Here is an 18,349-nt window from a genome sequence, read left to right as displayed (position 1 = left end):
CGTAATCTAAAGTAGATATGTATGTGTGCATTCAGAATTTGTATTGTTCTTCAATTTAAACAAATACTAAACCTGGCAAGGCTAAGGCCAAGAGAAAATAAAATATCCCAGAACTTGAAAGTTTTTCTCTCAAGTATTCTGTAGACGTGAAGGGATCGCCAAGGGAGTCCGGGAGGCAAGGGATCGCCAACAGCAGTGTTACCAATATAATACAATAACTTACCAAAAAATTATAAATAAATTACTTATATTTACGACCCTACCCAGACGCACAAGTAAAGTTTTTACCCATGCAGAAAGTAGCAGTAAAATCTGCATTTGAACATTTTCAAGATTAGCCCGGACAGACATAGTAGACCTTCTATACTAAGCATTGATTTATGATGCTAGCGACTTAAATTTTATCGTTTAAAGATTTAAAACATGAAAAGATAGAAGCCTCATCTATGTATTGGTTCAAGTTGATGAAGAAAATAATAAAACATTAGCTTTGTTATTACCTCATCATCATGTTCAGTTTTTCTTTCCTACTTCACGGCATAAGTATCCCATGCCAATTCATATCTACTCAGTTGTTATAATAAATTCAGCGAACGTTTCCAGATTAAAATTTAAATTCCAAAAATGCTGCCAAATAAGTCGGAATATTTTCAATCCAGCAACACTATCGAGAGGGGGCAGTATCAAATAAAATGTCACCACAAAATATACGTCGCAAGAGGTCCGGTGGCACGTAGTCCCGCTGTTTTGTATTCAGGGAGGGACCACAGAGGGACCAAATAGGGACCAACATTTGGTAACAGATACGTAGGAGTGTATCGGCGGCGTTGCAAGAATATAAATAACTATTGCTGACTGATTTTCTACCTATTTCTTTTCTGTTAGTTGTGTTATTGTTACTATGTAAGTTGTTGTTACTTATATAAGGCAGACATATTCTGTTAGTTGTGTTATTGTTACTTCTATGTAGTGGCATATAAGGCAAGCATATTTGGGCAGCAATTAGGCAGGTATCAGCTTATGTTAGGATACTGACTGTATATACTTTTGTGTACCTACTACATTCTTAATAGAAATCTCATAAAAGTATCAAACAACTTTGCATATCATACAGAAAACGTGATGATCTGAAAGCCCGACCACCTGCGGCAATCACCTATAATTATGTAAGGGGTGTGCTGACGGGCCCAAAACGTGGGCATACACATAAAACTGGCTATACGAGCCATCACAGAGAACACCAGAGAGCAGACTTTCCAAGTTCTTAAATGACAACCATCAATGAATCCACCAGCTGCTGTCGCTGTAGTCGAAATGCATCATACATATAATATGTATATTGTATACTCAAGATACACTTTCAATAGATTTAATTTTGTTGTTTATACTTTAATTATTGTCAATACGTATTAGTAAGTGTTTACGTCCAATATTCAATTTAACATCTTCAAATACATTACTTCCATTTATAGGCTATTTTCCATACACATCAAGGAATGCAATAATTTAACTCAAGTCGACGATAGAGCCCCATTGTAGACGCTATCGGTTTGATAAACTACCCACTGTCCGTTACATTTGAAAGGATAAACGATAGTTTAAAATGTCCCTTCGACAATAGATTGAGGAGCTTTTCAATTCGGGTTGAGTTGATGCAATCAGTTTGCTGCATTGCATGTGAAAAGAATCTTAAGTTAACAGATTTTGGGTCGAGTATGATTTTGTTTATTTAAATTAAAAGTTATTTTTTTCCAATTAATCCATAATTCTTTATTACACATAATAATTATTTAACAGTTACAAACGAATAAAATAAACTTAATAGAAAAAAACAAATTAAAAAATGACTAAGTAGCTTCATAAAACATTAGAGAAAATAGGTCCTGCGTGTCACGTAAATACTGCTCCATTTAATAATTATTGTTTACCATCAAACTAATCACAATCTAGGTACCATTTGCATTGTAACAATCTTCCGCTTAGTACCAAACGACCGCGACCACTCCCCGAATGGCCACGAAAAGAATCGCCTTCTAAAATGGCGAATTTAAATCTCGCCGACAAAAGGGCAGCCATTTCAATTTTGAACGAAGAGAGTTCTAAATCGAAAAGTGCGATAGCCAGTCGTAAGCGCCTCCCGGGGCGACGCCATCGAATTTATAGGTGCAATAAAATAGCATTAGAAAGTAATGCCAGTTACTGTGTCGCCTTGCGTCCGATATGTCTTGGGCGATCGATCTGATTGGGAAAAGTGGAAAGAGCAATTAGAGACCTTCGTTTCTTTTATTATTTTAGTTCGTCAGTATTACCTACTGATAAGTTAGGGATGAAATAATTATGATAGAAATTGAGGATTGAAATTAATCAAATACTTAACTAAACTCTACGAGGAGGAGGAGCTCGGTGGCGCAGCGGTAAACGCGCTCGGTCTGCGATTTTTGAAGTTAAGCAACTTTCGCAAAGGCCGGTCATAGGATGGGTGACCACAAAAAAAAAGTTTTCATCTCGAGCTCATCCGTGCTTCGGAAGGCACGTTAAACCGTTGGTCCCGGCTGCATTAGCAGTCATTAATAACTATCAATCCGCACTGGGCCCGCGTGATGGTTTAAGGCCCGATCTCCCTATCCATCCATAGGGAAGGCCTTGCCCCAGCAGTGGAGACGTTAATGGGCTGGTGACGATGAAACTCTACGAGTGTTCGTAATCTTACGGGCATGTTTATGTATGGATGTAGAGTCAAAAATCACTTACAATTAAAGTCACATCGCTTGTTTTTTTTAACGCGACTTTAGATTTGCCTGATTCACCGGTACTTAATTAACTCTAACCCAATGATTTTTGAAATTGTATACGAATTCATGTTTGGATCATCAAATAATCACGTGTCCAACGGTGAAGGAAAACATTGTGAGGAAACCCACATTCTCGTGAAAATGCATTTCAGAGATGTGTGACCTAACCTTAGTGCGAAGGTCAGATTGCCCGTCGCTTCTGAAAACCGGACCTGTATCTTCAGATTTGGTAATCCAACCCCGTAAAGAACGGGACAACACTAAAGAGATGATGATGATGGTATATTGACTATCTTAGTGCCTACGATGCAAACAGAACCGATATTTTTTGACGTCACTTATTGTAGATTTGGCACAAATGGCAGTAACTACATGGCCGGAAACAAACAGAACTTGGAAAGCAGAAGAATCTTGCTTGTTCACAGAAAACTTTAGCCGGACCACACTAGCAATTATTTTCTTTCTACTTTAAGTACTTAGTAATGCCATAATATATGCGCCATATCTACAATAATTCACGTAAAAACATTGAAATCCACTACAACTTCAGGCAAGGTAGTTGAACAAGAAAACTTGTCTATATTTAATGAGCTCATTAGTGGCCCGCAGGCTTCTGGCCATGTGACGGAAACACCATGATGAAATGGTTTCTCGCATGACTTCGTGGGGTAAACATTTGCTTTACTAGTCACTGAATATTGTTGTTCAATAGCTTAGGGGCGACTTGTCTGCTCTGATTTGGATGTTATGATAAGATAAAGGAATTCGTTCGATGTACATGTGTTTTTTAAAGTACATAATGGTGCTAATTCCTGTAAACACCATCTAATTTTATTTTAAGTTATATCTGTCATTTTCTTATCCGCCGAAAAGGAAAGGGACGGGTAATCGACAAACATAATTTATGGAACACACGTCAATTTTAAGCACAAATCTAAAACAACCGTCTAAAAATTTTACATTCGACAATAACCCGACAGAATTATATTGCACCCGTCAAACGGTTTGCATACCAGCGAGATACCTTTTTGATTCGCCCGCGTTATTCATTCATTTACTCATTCTTCCAAATTAAGAGCTGTCAGTCATCCGTCCCTTTCCTTTTCGCGGAATAAGAAAATGACAGGTATAACTTAAAGTAAAATTAGGCGGTGTCTGCAGGAATCGAGGCCATTATATGTGTTAATAATCTATCCCCGATTGTGTGACCTATAAAAAGTCGCGCGCAAATATCCTTGGTTATGTCCTTTACAATATATTTACGAAAAAGTGATAACTTGTCACGTATCCCGTGACACAGCGATTCAACATAGTCCATATAAAGATATATAAAAAAACTTCAATAAGAACTGATGCTAGCCCCAAAAAGAATAACAGGCGTGAGTTTTTGGAAATAGAAGGTCAATAAAAGAGCATAAAATATCCTTTACCTGACTACGACCTTTCGTCATTAGACAGGGAAGATAAATCGTCATCCCACGCAACACCACGCGGCTAAATTCACAGACAGCCCCAAAACTTTAGCCATTTATCAGCTACAAAAACATTTGCGCAAGTGGAGAAATACCGGAGATCCATCTATAAAGTGTTACAAAAACACTTGTGAATCACTTACCTACCCCTCTGGAGCTTCAAAACTCGGAATATCATGTCAAATTAAGTTATCGTGGTGTAATTGAGCTGGCTATCCGAGAACAAGGGGTCATCAATCAACCCACTCACCCTACTGTAGACTATGGCGAGGTCGAGCCATGAGAGGGAGCGATCGCAATTTCAACATGAATTTCTATACAGATGGGTATATAAAAATATTTTATGTCAAATAAAAAATAATATACATTCATAATAAATCAACCCGACAATGAAATTAATTTATGCCTAGTTTATAAACGAATATTTTTTATCGCAATTAATTCCCTTAACACAAATAAAATAAGCTCACGACTATATCTCAAATAGAGTAATTACTCCACCGAGAGAGAGAGAGAGAGAGTGTAATTAGAGGTACTTACGTGCATTGTAAGATGAACTAAGTATCCACACCTCGCAGAGCTTTCTGTTAGACCAACGTGATAGGTGGTGAGCCGTATCACCATCTATAATGGTCAAACGAACTGTGTGTCTGTTAGTGAATTAATGGGCTAGTTTTCAACTAAGTCAAATCAGTTACTTTTTACTAAACGTCAAAACACGAAATTACAATGGAATTTGTTTGAAAAAGCACACTGTGACGTAATAGAAAAACGTAGTGTCGGACTTATTATTACGTTTTTCTTGATTAAGATTCATAAATAAGTTGAAAAAATGTTATAATGTTAAAAATAAAATGTTTTTTGTTAGTTTTAGATCTGTCTTTATTTAGTAAGTAATCAGAATTTCATAATTTATCTTTAACCTAGTAAGGTCACGAGTACTAATATGTATACACTTTGAAATCAAGTCATATTAACTTTTTTGACAAATTAAACCGTAAGTCTCATTAAATGTCAAATATGATAGCTCATGACTGTACGTACCCAATTCACTTACTGCCTGTAAACATGAAATGTGGTAAAATATTGACGTAAAATTTCCAAGTCAGTAACATTAGGTAAGACACTGTTTTCATACTTTCATAACGTACGCTTTGATTCTTATACTATAGCTTTATTCTCGTATAACTCTGCGCGCTTGTAACTCGCCCCTCAAGAGGGTAGAAGCCAGTTTCAGTGTTATCCTCACTTCAGTTTTAGTAGTCATTAGTGAAATCTCACTAATGCTTGCGGTCTGGGGAGGTGTCTTGATTTGTGAAGGGATAGAAAGTGAATATACACTTAATTAATACACAAACAAAAGATCTTGCCTACTACACATTGGGGTAGGCAGAGATCACGGATTATACTTACTAATATCCTGACACTCAAGTTCTACAAATACAAATACACTTTAATGCACCAAAATAAAAAGAAATAATTACAAAAAGACTCTTAACTAAGTACATGGCAAATAGCGGCCTAATCGCTTAAAGCGATTCTACTTCTGACATGGAACCATAGTTTCAAGACATTCTGAGAACATCTTTATTAAAAAATAGAGGCTATGAAAGACTATGTATCCATATTTGATTGAAAATGTAACAATAGAACAAAGTTTAGTTAACTTTACGAAGTTGCCAGACCATTTGATCCTGTCAAATTGAGACAATGAATTTGGACATTAAAAGAGGCATCAAAAAACATAACAATACTCTGAATGTGTTCCTCTAGTTATTAAATAACTTGTAATGTACCCTGTATGTGTCATTGATTTAAAAGATGTGTTGCTGCTGCAGTTTCTTGTCATTTCTTCTCCTCAGCCATAACACCTTGCGAAATGACGTAAATTCAAAAATGTTACATTGACCTTCAACAAGTCTCTAAGCCGAGATCCGCTCAACTCCGCTTCTACCCTGGACACCAGTCAAGCATCTGCGTAATAGAAAATCTTTAGTGTTCCCTATTTGACTTCATTTGTGATTCTCGACCGAAACAAGTCCACAGAAACTTTCAGCTTTTCGCTTTCGTAACAAGTTATCGTTAATCTAATACCGCTATACAAACACAGACGTTCCCACAGCCAAAGGGAGCGTTGAGCATACGTTTATTGATTGCCAGCCGCCCCCAGCGTGGACTGAGGGGTACTACAACGGTAATTATGTTTATAACCACTGATTAATCTGTTTTAAAATATCTCTGAGGTTATAATCGGGTAGTTTCAAGATAAATTATGAAATTCTGATTACAAAATAACGTTTACAAAAAGCGTTTTCTTTTTTCTATTTTACTTATTTTTGAATTTAAATAAAGAAAAATAGAATAATACGTCCCAGGTTGCTTTTTCATAGACATTCCTTAGTAATTTCGTGTTTTGACGTTTAGTAAAAAGTAACTCACTTGATTAGTTGGAAACCCTACGAGTATTTTTCTTATGTTATTGAGAAGCTTAGCAAGTTTGAATCCAGCCGTGATATTAATATATATGGTCGTCAAACATGTAAATATTATCATTAAAACAATAAGTCAGTATACCTAACAAATTTAAAATCCTACAAAAAAGATTTAGAAAAAAAAACAATTACTAATAATAAAATTAACACTCCCTAGGGTTAGAAAGGACACGATCCCTCTTTGTCGATTTTTACGTAATACCCAGGAAGATAAGGAACTGAACGCGTGTACAGGCTTCGTATCGGAAAGAAAACAGTACTTCAGCTTCAAAATACGTAATGCTTTATTATTTTTTAAAATTTTACAAAGGTATGTATGACGTGTGGTCTCTAAGACAAACGAGATCTAGGAATGACACTTGGTGGGGCTCGACGTCGATCGACTTACGTATTGCCCGCACGCCTCCCCCCTCAAGCCCCTCATCGTCCAAGCTTGGACAACGAACGCCGAAGTTAAGATTAGACCTTAACTCCATGCCAAGGAGTTCTAGGCTGCCGTTAACAGGTACAGATGCACTCTGGAAGATGGGAGTTAGCTCGAAGGCACTCCGTTTGGCGGAAAACAGACACGCCTGCGTTTTGGTGGCATTGAACGTGACCAAATTTGCATCAACCTATTGGGAAACGCGACTTAAGGTCAGATTCACCCGCTCTACCCTCTCTCTGTGAACGTATAGGTATCCTCCCTGCTGGCTTTTCCGCTGGCCAAATATCTCTATAAGACCGTACTGTCATCTGCATAACCGACAACGCTAGGTTGTAACATGTCGTTGATGTTGAGCAGGAAAAGTGTTGCAGAGAGTTTATATTTTTCATTCACTCCCAAGCGAGCATAGAAATAAACAACTACACTAAATACTATCAACATTCTCATCTATTAACCCAGCTTTTCCAAGAGTTCTATAATGAATCTTTATCAATCAACGAGCAAAGCAGGAAAGTAGTTATGTAGTTAATGAACTTCATTAAAAGCACGATATGGGTTTCCTTTGATAGAAACATGACCTAATGCAATCAAGACAAAATACCTATATTTAATTATTCATCCAGGATATCATGTGAATTTAAAAATAAATCATTTTATACAACACTAATAACTGCATTGTGTTGTTTGTTTTGTAGAATCTAAATGGGCATGTTTGAATTCATTTTGTTACTTTTCTCCTTTATTACGGTAATTGAGAACTTTTTAGGTGGATATGGTGATAGAATAACCGGATGAGAACCCTCAGTGCTCCCCATATGTAGCATATCATGTTCAATATATGTAGACCACTATGTTCGAAAGGACACTATCCCACAACACTTATACAGTAGTTTTATTTTCGTCACTTTGCTAAGATTATTACTCCATCACCAGCTGGCACCCTGTGACGTTCTATTTACCAATATGACCTTCACTTACAAACCATTTCAGTCATGTTCTTTAAAAATATTTGCCAATAACATCAACTACTTCTTCTCTACATAAAGACTTCCCTAAATTCGACTCTACATCAACTCTAATTTGTACTTTACAACTTCTTAATAGAACCCAAAATCACAGCTCACCTTATTCCTAAGATCTTTTTCAAAATGGTGGCAAAATACAAGTACATTCAAGGCCCCTACTAAGCGACCATTCGAGTTGATAACGACAATAGTCCCACCATTGACTTCCATACAAAGGGCCTTCGCAAATTACAGAGTATGCCAGCAATTATGGAGTCCGAACAACTGATACATTTGTATGACAATGATAAAGTTTTTTTTTATGAAATATGATACACGTTGTGCCGCCGAAGCATTGTGAGATTTGCGTCGAACGATTTGCGAAAAGTGCAGATATGTTATTATTTATTATTTTAGATGCTTCTCACGGGATAATATTCAACGTATTTATTGATTTCCCAATTAGGTATTATAAATGTCAATATTTTTAAATAAAAATATCATCGTCATCACTTTAAGAATCACGCTCTTGTAGATGTAGCATTCTCCAAGCTATTTTTTAGGGAAAAATACTCTACAGCACGGTAGCGGAATGGGGCCCAGAGTAGTCTATTTCAAAGCCGTACTAGGATTCCTATCCTCCACCTCTGAATAGTACTGACAGTTACTGTTGCCCTCTGCCAGGTTCCAGGTTAAATAAAAATATAATTTTAGAAATATTTATAATTCAACGCTGCTTATAAGTCACGTTTAAACTAAATTATAATTTTAGTCATGTCGTCAAAATATTATTAGGTTATATCCTTTAACGGTTCCTAATCTTTTCTGAGAAATCTTTCATAATCTCATTAAAACATTAAATTAACTTTTTCTCTTTCATATCAGGAAATAATTGTCATTTCTTATTCAGAAATTCCTATAATACATTTTACCGCAAAACACAAAGTTATCATTTTAATAGTGTCATTCATAACTACTCTGACAAAAGTTACGACCTTCCGGAGCACTGACACCACTACTTTTATCTATACTGTGCCATTAATTGTATGTGAATCTCTAAGAATTGATAAACATTTTCGTCAAAATAAATTAATATTAACACTTTTATGTTTTATTTAACACCGCTTGTGGTGATAACAGTGACGCTTTGACCTTATTTCAATAGAAACACATCTTTGTTTAAAGCCGATTTGATAATTAAACTTTCGCGCTTGTAACCAACAAAATATGATAAGAATTGAATACTTATTGTTCATGACGATAGATATCCCATTGGTTTTTCCTTATAAGTCCTTCAGCATAATTTTCTGATATACACAGGCCTATAACATCGGTACCTATAATGTATTGTTAGAAACCGCAATCAAATTGTATAGCCTATTTCCGTAAGATCTTAACCTAACCCGTAAATACCAGTATGGCACTTTTTATTGTTCTATCATGGAATTTACGCTTTATTTAATTTTAATGATCACATTCTCTAACCGCAAATGACCTTCGGGTAGAATACTGTTCCTATACAGAAGAGATAGGTTACCAAATATAAAACAATAATTCTGAAATACTTTGCACCTTTTCATATTGTCTTTAAATTTTCATGTGTCTGAAATTTCAACTCCTTATTTGTCTGATAATTAACAAATACTAGTCAATTTTAGGCACTTTATTTACACTACAAAAAAAAATAAAAAAACACTATTTCAGAAAAAGAAATAAGAGTATAAGAGAGATGGAGCTTTCTATGCAGCACATTGCAATATCCGAAAAATCCCACCAATTACATAACCTCGGAGGGTAGTGTAGAATAACCCCGTTATAGCTCAATTCATGGCGTCACCTCCCGCTGGTCGATTTAATTCGTGCCTTAACAAAAACCCTTTGACGGAGTCACTTTTGACAGATCACAGTCGGGCGTCTCGCGCCTCCTATGACGTTCTCATCATCGCTTTGTACGTCTGACACGAAAATGAATTGCCGGTCGGTATGTTTATGGATTTTCCATATTCAGTATCAGTTTGGTAGAATTCGAAGGTATTTTAGTACGCCAGATAAATATGATGTTATCCTACGTCACTAAATAATCGCAGTAATTCTTGATATCACACACCATGTTGTCTCAAATCTTAATGATTAATAGACGAATTGATTTTTTCATGATACAACACGTTGGATTATCTCACCAAACGGAAATACATATTATGATAATACTTTCGTATCTGCTAATTACTAAGTAGTGGAACGAAGGAAATCAATATTAAAAGAATTACAAATCCAGTAACCCTTGACAAAATTTTACATAACATCGGAAAAGATCTGTAAGAGAAACAACAGACTGTCACATAACTAAACTAGGCAGCTGCTCAAATGAAAATCATATAACATCGAGCTGAAACTTACGTGGCTATACATTGTCCGTAACATGTTGTTGTTTTCAATGTAAACTTTGAAAATCAGCTTCCCATAAGCATGATGTAATCGAGAGAAGTGTTCAAACGTTCGAATCAATTCAAATCCTTCAAGTAAAGCCATTGTTCTATCGTCCCAAGTTGTCCAGTCGAGAATTAGTTTATCTTTGAAATCGAGGTCAGGATATATTAGCCAATGTTATGTAAGCTGACATGTGATTATGTTGTAGTGGGGAATTAAAATAGCATTGGGTTATGTAATGTTCCTTTGTTGTTCTTTCAGCAGTACCTACTACAGAGGTGTATCTGATAAACGTTTGAATTTTGTCGATTTAAGAGAGAAAATCAAGACTCATTCATCAACGAATGTGTAGTACGGAATATAGATCTTGAGCTCAAGTTTCATGTTCAGTTATGGATTAGTTAATAATTATATTCTAACGTATTGTATAAGAGGTTGACGCAGTTTTTATCATAATTAAAACACATAATACCGGGTTCTTACCGAGTTAAATCACGGGATGATCATGGCACTAGCAACATGGCACAACAACAATGATGATGATGATGAATTATAACGTAACGTAGTTCTTTGCTAATATAGAGGATGAGGATTCTATAATTGATCATATAAATAAGCAATATTGCTATTTTGACATTTGTTTACATTGCGAACTTACTTTTATATGCAACATTGCTATTTTATATTCAATAAAGAAACTCGCAATTATTTTGCAGTCTAACGCCCCCGGTCGCACATCCGAACACTGATCACAAAATAATCATTAATCATAAATTTCATAATGCAAAGAATAAGAAAGACATTGCAAAGTTTCATCTGTTACCAGGCGCGGATCAAATAATTACCTTCTCGATAAAATATTGGCATCCACCCTCCCTACGACACCCACAACTGTCGATGTCACATTAATTTACGGCCTTCAATTATAAATTTCACATCTTCCCCTGGAAGAAGTTCTACCCTAAACGTTGTAGAATAAAGTCAATATTGCATTAATAATGTCGGGACCAATGGATTTCAAAACGATGGATTCAATAATTTACAAGTCGCAAAGGGAATAAAATACAAATTCCAATTCAAATTAAAAAATAATCAGGTATGCTTTTAGAAATTGCATTTATTTATGAATTTTGAGCCGTGGTAGCCCAGTTGGTAGAACGCTTGGCTCTCACTGTGAGATCACAGGTTCGAATCCCAGCACTGCCCTAAACAATGTTTGGGTCATAAATTATTATCACGTGCTCACCGGTGAAGGAAAAAATCGTAGGGAAACCCACACTCCCGAGAAATGCATTTTCGGAGGTATGTGATCTAACCAGTATTGGGCTGGTTTTCCCTTCGCGGGTTGGAGGGTCAGACAGGCAGTCGCCTCTGTAAAAAACCGGTCCTGTTAAATCTTCAGGTTAGGTAAGCGGACCCTGTGGAATAACGGGAATTGTTCTAGGGAGATCATGAATTATTTTTGAATTTTACACTGATTAAACCTTTACTAGAGTAGGTAGGTAGAGTGACAATGCTTCGGGTGATAAAAATACATCTAGTGAACAGCAACAGGTTTGTTGCTGTTCACTAGACCTCAGGGTTATTTATTTATAGGAAAACCAACAGCTACATCAAACATAAATATAAATTACAAAAGAGACAATTATAGGTTTCCACAGATAGACTTCGGTATATGTTGGTCATACAGCAACAATAGATAGCAAAATAAACTAACCTACTTATACAAACATAACAAACACAATTCACGAAAAAATCAACTAGTCGCCCACAATGTCCGGGATAGAAATCTGCATGCAGAAAAATGCCTGCGATCACGTAATTACAACGCATGATACTCCCTACCAACATCTTTTTGCCAATTTCCACTTCACTGATGGTATACTACAGTTGAAGATATCAATATCAAGTTTTGATATTGATATCAAGTTATGATATTGATATCAAGTTATATCTGTTTGACCAACTTTTCTTTTTATTCCTACATAACGTTTTTAACTGATAATAATAATTATTTTTATCACATTAATTATCAATAAAACAAGAGTAAAGATAAATAGTCAGTTAAAAATAATGATAACTGTTATTTTAATGGTGGACACTAACATGTTTCCCGTAATTAATGTGTTGTTGACGGCGTGATGATAAAATTGATGATTAGGTGTTGTACAGACGGCGGACGTAGGCAGACAGACTTTGTCCGTGAGCGTACTCAGCCTGTTGCGCTCGTGATTCGTGGTCCTGGGTTTGATTCCTCGATACTACAAATGTCATAAGCATTAAAATATACTAAGTACATTTAGGTATATTTTGTAAAAATTGGTTACCTATAACAAATGTGTTAATATCTTTAATATTTATATAAGTAGTTTAGTATTTATATACTGTTTATATACTTTGTACTCACGTAATTGACAAGCATATATACCAAATTATTCTTTTTATAAATCTGTCTGAAAAAAATTACACCTATATATTTATATTGCTGTATATGTACCTAAATAAATAAATGAATTCCCGGTTGAAACATGTCGAACACTATCCCTATTTTGGTTAGGACATTACAGGCAGCAAAATAAAATGATTCTGTGCTTTGAAAGACACTTAAACCGTTAGCTACTACTTACTGAAGAAAATACGCTATGACGTCATTATAATAACCCCGATACCAGGATTAGTAGTCGGTCGTAGACATTACAACACACACGAAACAAGCTGTACACTTATTTAATGAAGCATAGATAGAACAAAACGTCCGCCAAGCGCAGGCGGCGGGGCAAACCAGACCGCAGCACATTGGGTCGAAAGTGCTATTGCAGGGACTTACGATTCAACTTTCGTTTATCACATATTTGATTATGCCAATAGATAGAGCTAATCAAACACAATAAATGTTATGTTAGGTCATTTTTTCCTAAAGTGTATACTTTGGTCAGAAAAAAACATTTTCTGTTTTTTTTGTATGAAACGTATCAAAGACAGTTAAATTTCTGCCAAGTCCATACCGATCCAGCCGCGAGACCTTATTTTCTGTAATCTTTGTCTAGTTGACTACTCAAATGCAAAATCAGCATCTGCCTAAAGTTGCAATTCTTTGAAAGAAATGGGTCAGAAAAGGACAAAAAATTCAACATTTCAAAATTCAGTTTTATGATTTATTAATTTATTATAAGCTTAGTTCTATGTTAAATACTACACAGAAATACATTACAACACAAGTGACAAAGTTAAAATGAACAAAAAATTATTTTGAAGGTACCTACCCAGAACATTATAATTAATGAATAACCTTTACTTATGTTTTTTCGTTATAAAATTTCTCAAAATTAATTAACTTCTATATATCACTATTGCTCGCCATAAATTGTGACAATACATTCTTACAACTCTTAATCATTGGTTACCTACATAAGTTTTAACAAAATAATAATATAATCTTAAGAGATAAACAAAAATATACTACTTAACTTGTAAAAGACAAAAGATATTAAATACAAAAAGTTAGCCATTATTTTAAAATGCTATTTACTTCACTATCACTAGAACTATCTTCTAAATTACTTATGTCTATAAATTCTATATCAGATTCAAGCGGATAATGCAGCAAAAGCTCTCTGGCTTCGGAAGAAAGAATCATTCCCTTTTGCTTTGTCATTCGAGGTCTAAGACTCGTTATCACTGGATCAGAAGACAATAGAAGATTATGCAAAATGTCTTCATTTGTCGCTGTCCTACTTATTTTTCTGGAATGGTTCTCTCTGTATTTCCGGAAGTCTTTGTTACGAGCTTCTGCTGCTTCTTCAGATAGTTTTCCTATACCTAGCACCAAAAATGGATAAAATTCAAAATTTTCTCAGTACTGTATAAACACTGCAAAGATGTTTGATCATTAAATGATATTGATCCATGGAGTAGATATAATTAAACATTTTGGTGCTATGCCCATAGGAATACTATCTGAAGAAGCAGCAGAAGCTCGTAACAAAGACTTCCGGAAATACAGAGAGAACCATTCCAGAAAAATAAGTAGGACAGCGACAAATGAAGACATTTTGCATAATCTTCTATTGTCTTCTGATCCAGTGATAACGAGTCTTAGACCTCGAATGACAAAGCAAAAGGGAATGATTCTTTCTTCCGAAGCCAGAGAGCTTTTGCTGCATTATCCGCTTGAATCTGATATAGAATTTATAGACATAAGTAATTTAGAAGATAGTTCTAGTGATAGTGAAGTAAATAGCATTTTAAAATAATGGCTAACTTTATTGTATTTAATATCTTTTGTTTTCTACAAGTTAAGTAGTATATTTTTGTTTATCTCTTAAGATTATATTATTATTTTGTTAAAACTTATGTAGGTAACCAATGATTAAGAGTTGTAAGAATGTATTGTCACAATTTATGGCGAGCAATAGTGATATATAGAAGTTAATTAATTTTGAGAAATTTTATAACGAAAAAACATAAGTAAAGGTTATTTATTCATTAATTATAATGTTCTGGGTAGGTACCTTCAAAATATTTTTTTGTTCATTTTAACTTTGTCACTTGTGTTGTAATGTATTTCTGTGTAGTATTTAACATAGAACTAAGCTTATAATAAATTAATAAAACATAAAACTGAATTTTGAAATGTTGAATTTTTTGTCCTTTTCTGACCCATTTCTTTCAAAGAATTGCAACTTTAGGCAGATGCTGATTTTGCATTTGAGTAGTCAACTAGACAAAGATTACAGAAAATAAGGTCTCGCGGCTGGATCGGTATGGACTTGGCAGAAATTTAACTGTCTTTGATACGTTTCATACAAAAAAAACAGAAAATGTTTTTTTCTGACCAAAGTATACACTTTAGGAAAAAATTACCTAACATAACATTTATTGTGTTTGATTAGCTCTATCTATTGGCATAATCAAATATGTGATAAACGAAAGTTGAATCGTAAGTCCCTGCAATAGCACTTTCGACCCAATGTGGCAGTCTGCCGCGGACAATCCTGAGATTTCCGAGGACAAAAATGTCTCACGTCTACGCCGCGCCTTTTTGTGCACACAATAATGATGGTTTAGAACGTAGTTCTGTTACAAAGGCTATTTCCTCGTGACCCATGACACCAGATAAGTCTGTGCGCTAATTAAGTCACTACGGTTTTGTTGACAGGAATTTCCGGCCAAGTAGTTAATGCCATCTGTGGCATAAAACATACATTAGTATTTTATATTATAGACTAAGACTTTATGAGTTTTAATTAATTTTTGTGTCATAGATAATTGATGTCACGTGGTTCCCAGGATCAGGTCGCTCCTTTATTACATGGGTCTTAAACATAGCTTGCAAAGACTGGGTGTATATGTCGCAGGGATATGATAAAAACGGGGATTTGATCAATTCCCTAAGGGATTTGATCAAATCACGGAGGATGTTAAAATAACAACACGATTTTATCTTTTCTCTAAACAAATCTAGTGAATTGAACAAATCCCTAAATTGGTTCAGTGAAATGACAAAAATAATTTTGCTTTGATATTTTAAAGGTTTATTTGGTAAGATATACCTACATAATTATGATAATCAGGTGTGTGTAATACAAGGAAATATTGACATAAAAAATCACCATTACTTAGAACAATTTTCTTTTTTGAAAGAATGAACAAATATTTCTTTAAAAATAAAAAATATTTTAGTTGCGTATGATATGCCTATTTGTAATAATCACTTATTAAAACATGTAGCTGATTTGTGGCAAATCCCCGTTTTTATCATATCCCTGCGACATATATACTGTATACGTCTGCCTACCCCTTCAGGATTAAAGACGTGATACTATGCTGTGTATTATAAAAATCGTTAATAAACTATTACGTATTATTTAAATCAATTACGAACGAGACAGATTTTCGTAATGAAAACATACTCTAATTTCAATAGACGTTCAACACAATAATTTTCTTCCACAATAGAGTTTAGATACAAAGATATGATTAAACTGCCAACCGCCAGCTTTATTTTATAAAATAAAAATCATTTGACGAGGGTCACAGTTCTTCATTAATGTTGGCGACAATGTGATAAATAATGAGAGGTGTGATGGGGGCGGCATCCCGCCATCCCTTTAAAGCTTTGTCACTGAGTTTGAAGTTTTTGACGGGTCACATCCTAATTTTCTTCCTGACAGCACGGCAGCCACTTTTCAATAAGAGTTTCTCTTTGTGCCAGTATTTCAATTTTAAGTTTGGGGTCGCAATATTGCCGACAAATACACGATCAACCGCTTTTTTTTTTATATCAAAGTATTTTGGGGAAGAAAATGTTTAAGAGACTGACAAAATTTTGATAGAATTTACTGGTCATTTTAGGTGACAAATGCAATAGGATTTATCTATTTTATATGATTACCAATTTGATAGCTTTTGTTTTGTCTATACAGGGTGTTAGTGACATTGTAACGAATACTAAGAGGGATGACCGACTTAATACCAAGTGGAATTTTCCGTCGCAAAATTCATGATTTATTTTTGTTTTTTTTTTTAATTATTTTCTATTTTATATTTTTGCGATGGAAAATTCCACTTGATATCAACTCAGAATTATGGTATCAATCATCCCTCAAAATTTTCGTTATGTTGTCACTAACACCTTGTATATACTATACTCGTAAAATATACAATATTAACCAGTAAAAGCAAGTGCAACTATAACTAACCGCCAAATAATATGGAGACGATTGTATTATCTTTCTGTTCATTTTTTCATAAAATATGATGTTCATATCCACATGTAATCATCAGCAGATATGACATCAATGTCGCGTAAATCTCCGAAACATCTCAATGATAAGATACGCGGGACTTAAACTAAGCGGACTAAAACTACTTGTGGGGTTTTGCTAACTACTACGTACTTCAATCAATCAATAATTCTTTATTGCACATATAACAAAAAGGGCAGAAACAACCGGATAAAATTAACACAATACGCGGCCTTTATGCTAAGCAGCAATTTCTGCCATGAATTGGAGACGCGGAATGGTGCAATACAAAAAAAATCTTCACCAATCAATCATGATTATCTTTGCAAGAGATGCTGACAGTGAAATGCCAATTTGTCGTCGTTAGTACAGACTATGTAAAACGATGGAATGGTAACACTTCGACGTCGCAACGGCGCCACAACACGCCGTGTGGCATCGCTCTTATGCCCAATGATAAGATGTCATTGAAAATTGCTCGTAAGACTATTTATTAGGGCCTTGTGAGATACGATAAGAAGTTTTTGATAAGATGCAATATTGTATTTAAACTAGGTAAGCGAATACTTTATAATATTTTTACTTTATTTCCACAAAGTGACGAGGCAGATAGGCACCTTATTGTAGTTCGCGTAGATAAGTACGAATACATACTAAGTTTTGCGTTCAGATAACAACAGATAATAAACAGCATGCATACTACTGAAATACTCCAGCACGCTGCGTGTCAATTATGAAAAGTTTGTTTTCTAATTTGGAATCGAATGGAACTTTAGATTCAATGGTCAATTTCGGTTACATATCCTTAAATGCACACGCAGAAGAGGAAAGAATTTGAATGACAGCTCCACAATTTGATAGAAGGAAAGAGAGAAAGGGGAAGACCAAGAAGAGCTTGCGTGGAACTAATCAAAGAGAAGGCGAAGGCCTTGGGGTATAAAATGGCCATTAGCCACATCGAAGCAATTCATCTAAAAAAGCAATATTGC

The 18,349-nt window shown here is 35.0% G+C and overlaps 1 protein-coding gene across 3 annotated transcripts in view; it reads right to left on the bottom strand.

Annotated features, from left to right (window-relative positions):
• Nucleotides 1-18,349, bottom strand: part of LOC126373549 (histone-lysine N-methyltransferase PRDM16-like) — a 166,004-nt gene that overhangs the window by 58,407 nt on the left and 89,248 nt on the right. Inside the window, exon 1 of one of the 3 annotated variants that reach the window (XM_050019686.1) lies at nt 13,242-13,325. The exons of the other annotated variants lie outside the window; for them this stretch is intronic. The gene's annotated coding sequence lies outside the window, so the exon portion shown is untranslated. Of the gene's footprint in view, nt 1-13,241; nt 13,326-18,349 lie in introns of those variants that run through there. 3 annotated transcript variants of the gene reach the window in all.

Source organism: Pectinophora gossypiella, chromosome 16 (genome assembly GCF_024362695.1).
Source record: "Pectinophora gossypiella chromosome 16, ilPecGoss1.1, whole genome shotgun sequence".
NCBI classification, from domain to species: domain Eukaryota; kingdom Metazoa; phylum Arthropoda; class Insecta; order Lepidoptera; family Gelechiidae; genus Pectinophora; species Pectinophora gossypiella.
This window is presented reverse-complemented; position numbering and strand designations above follow the sequence as displayed.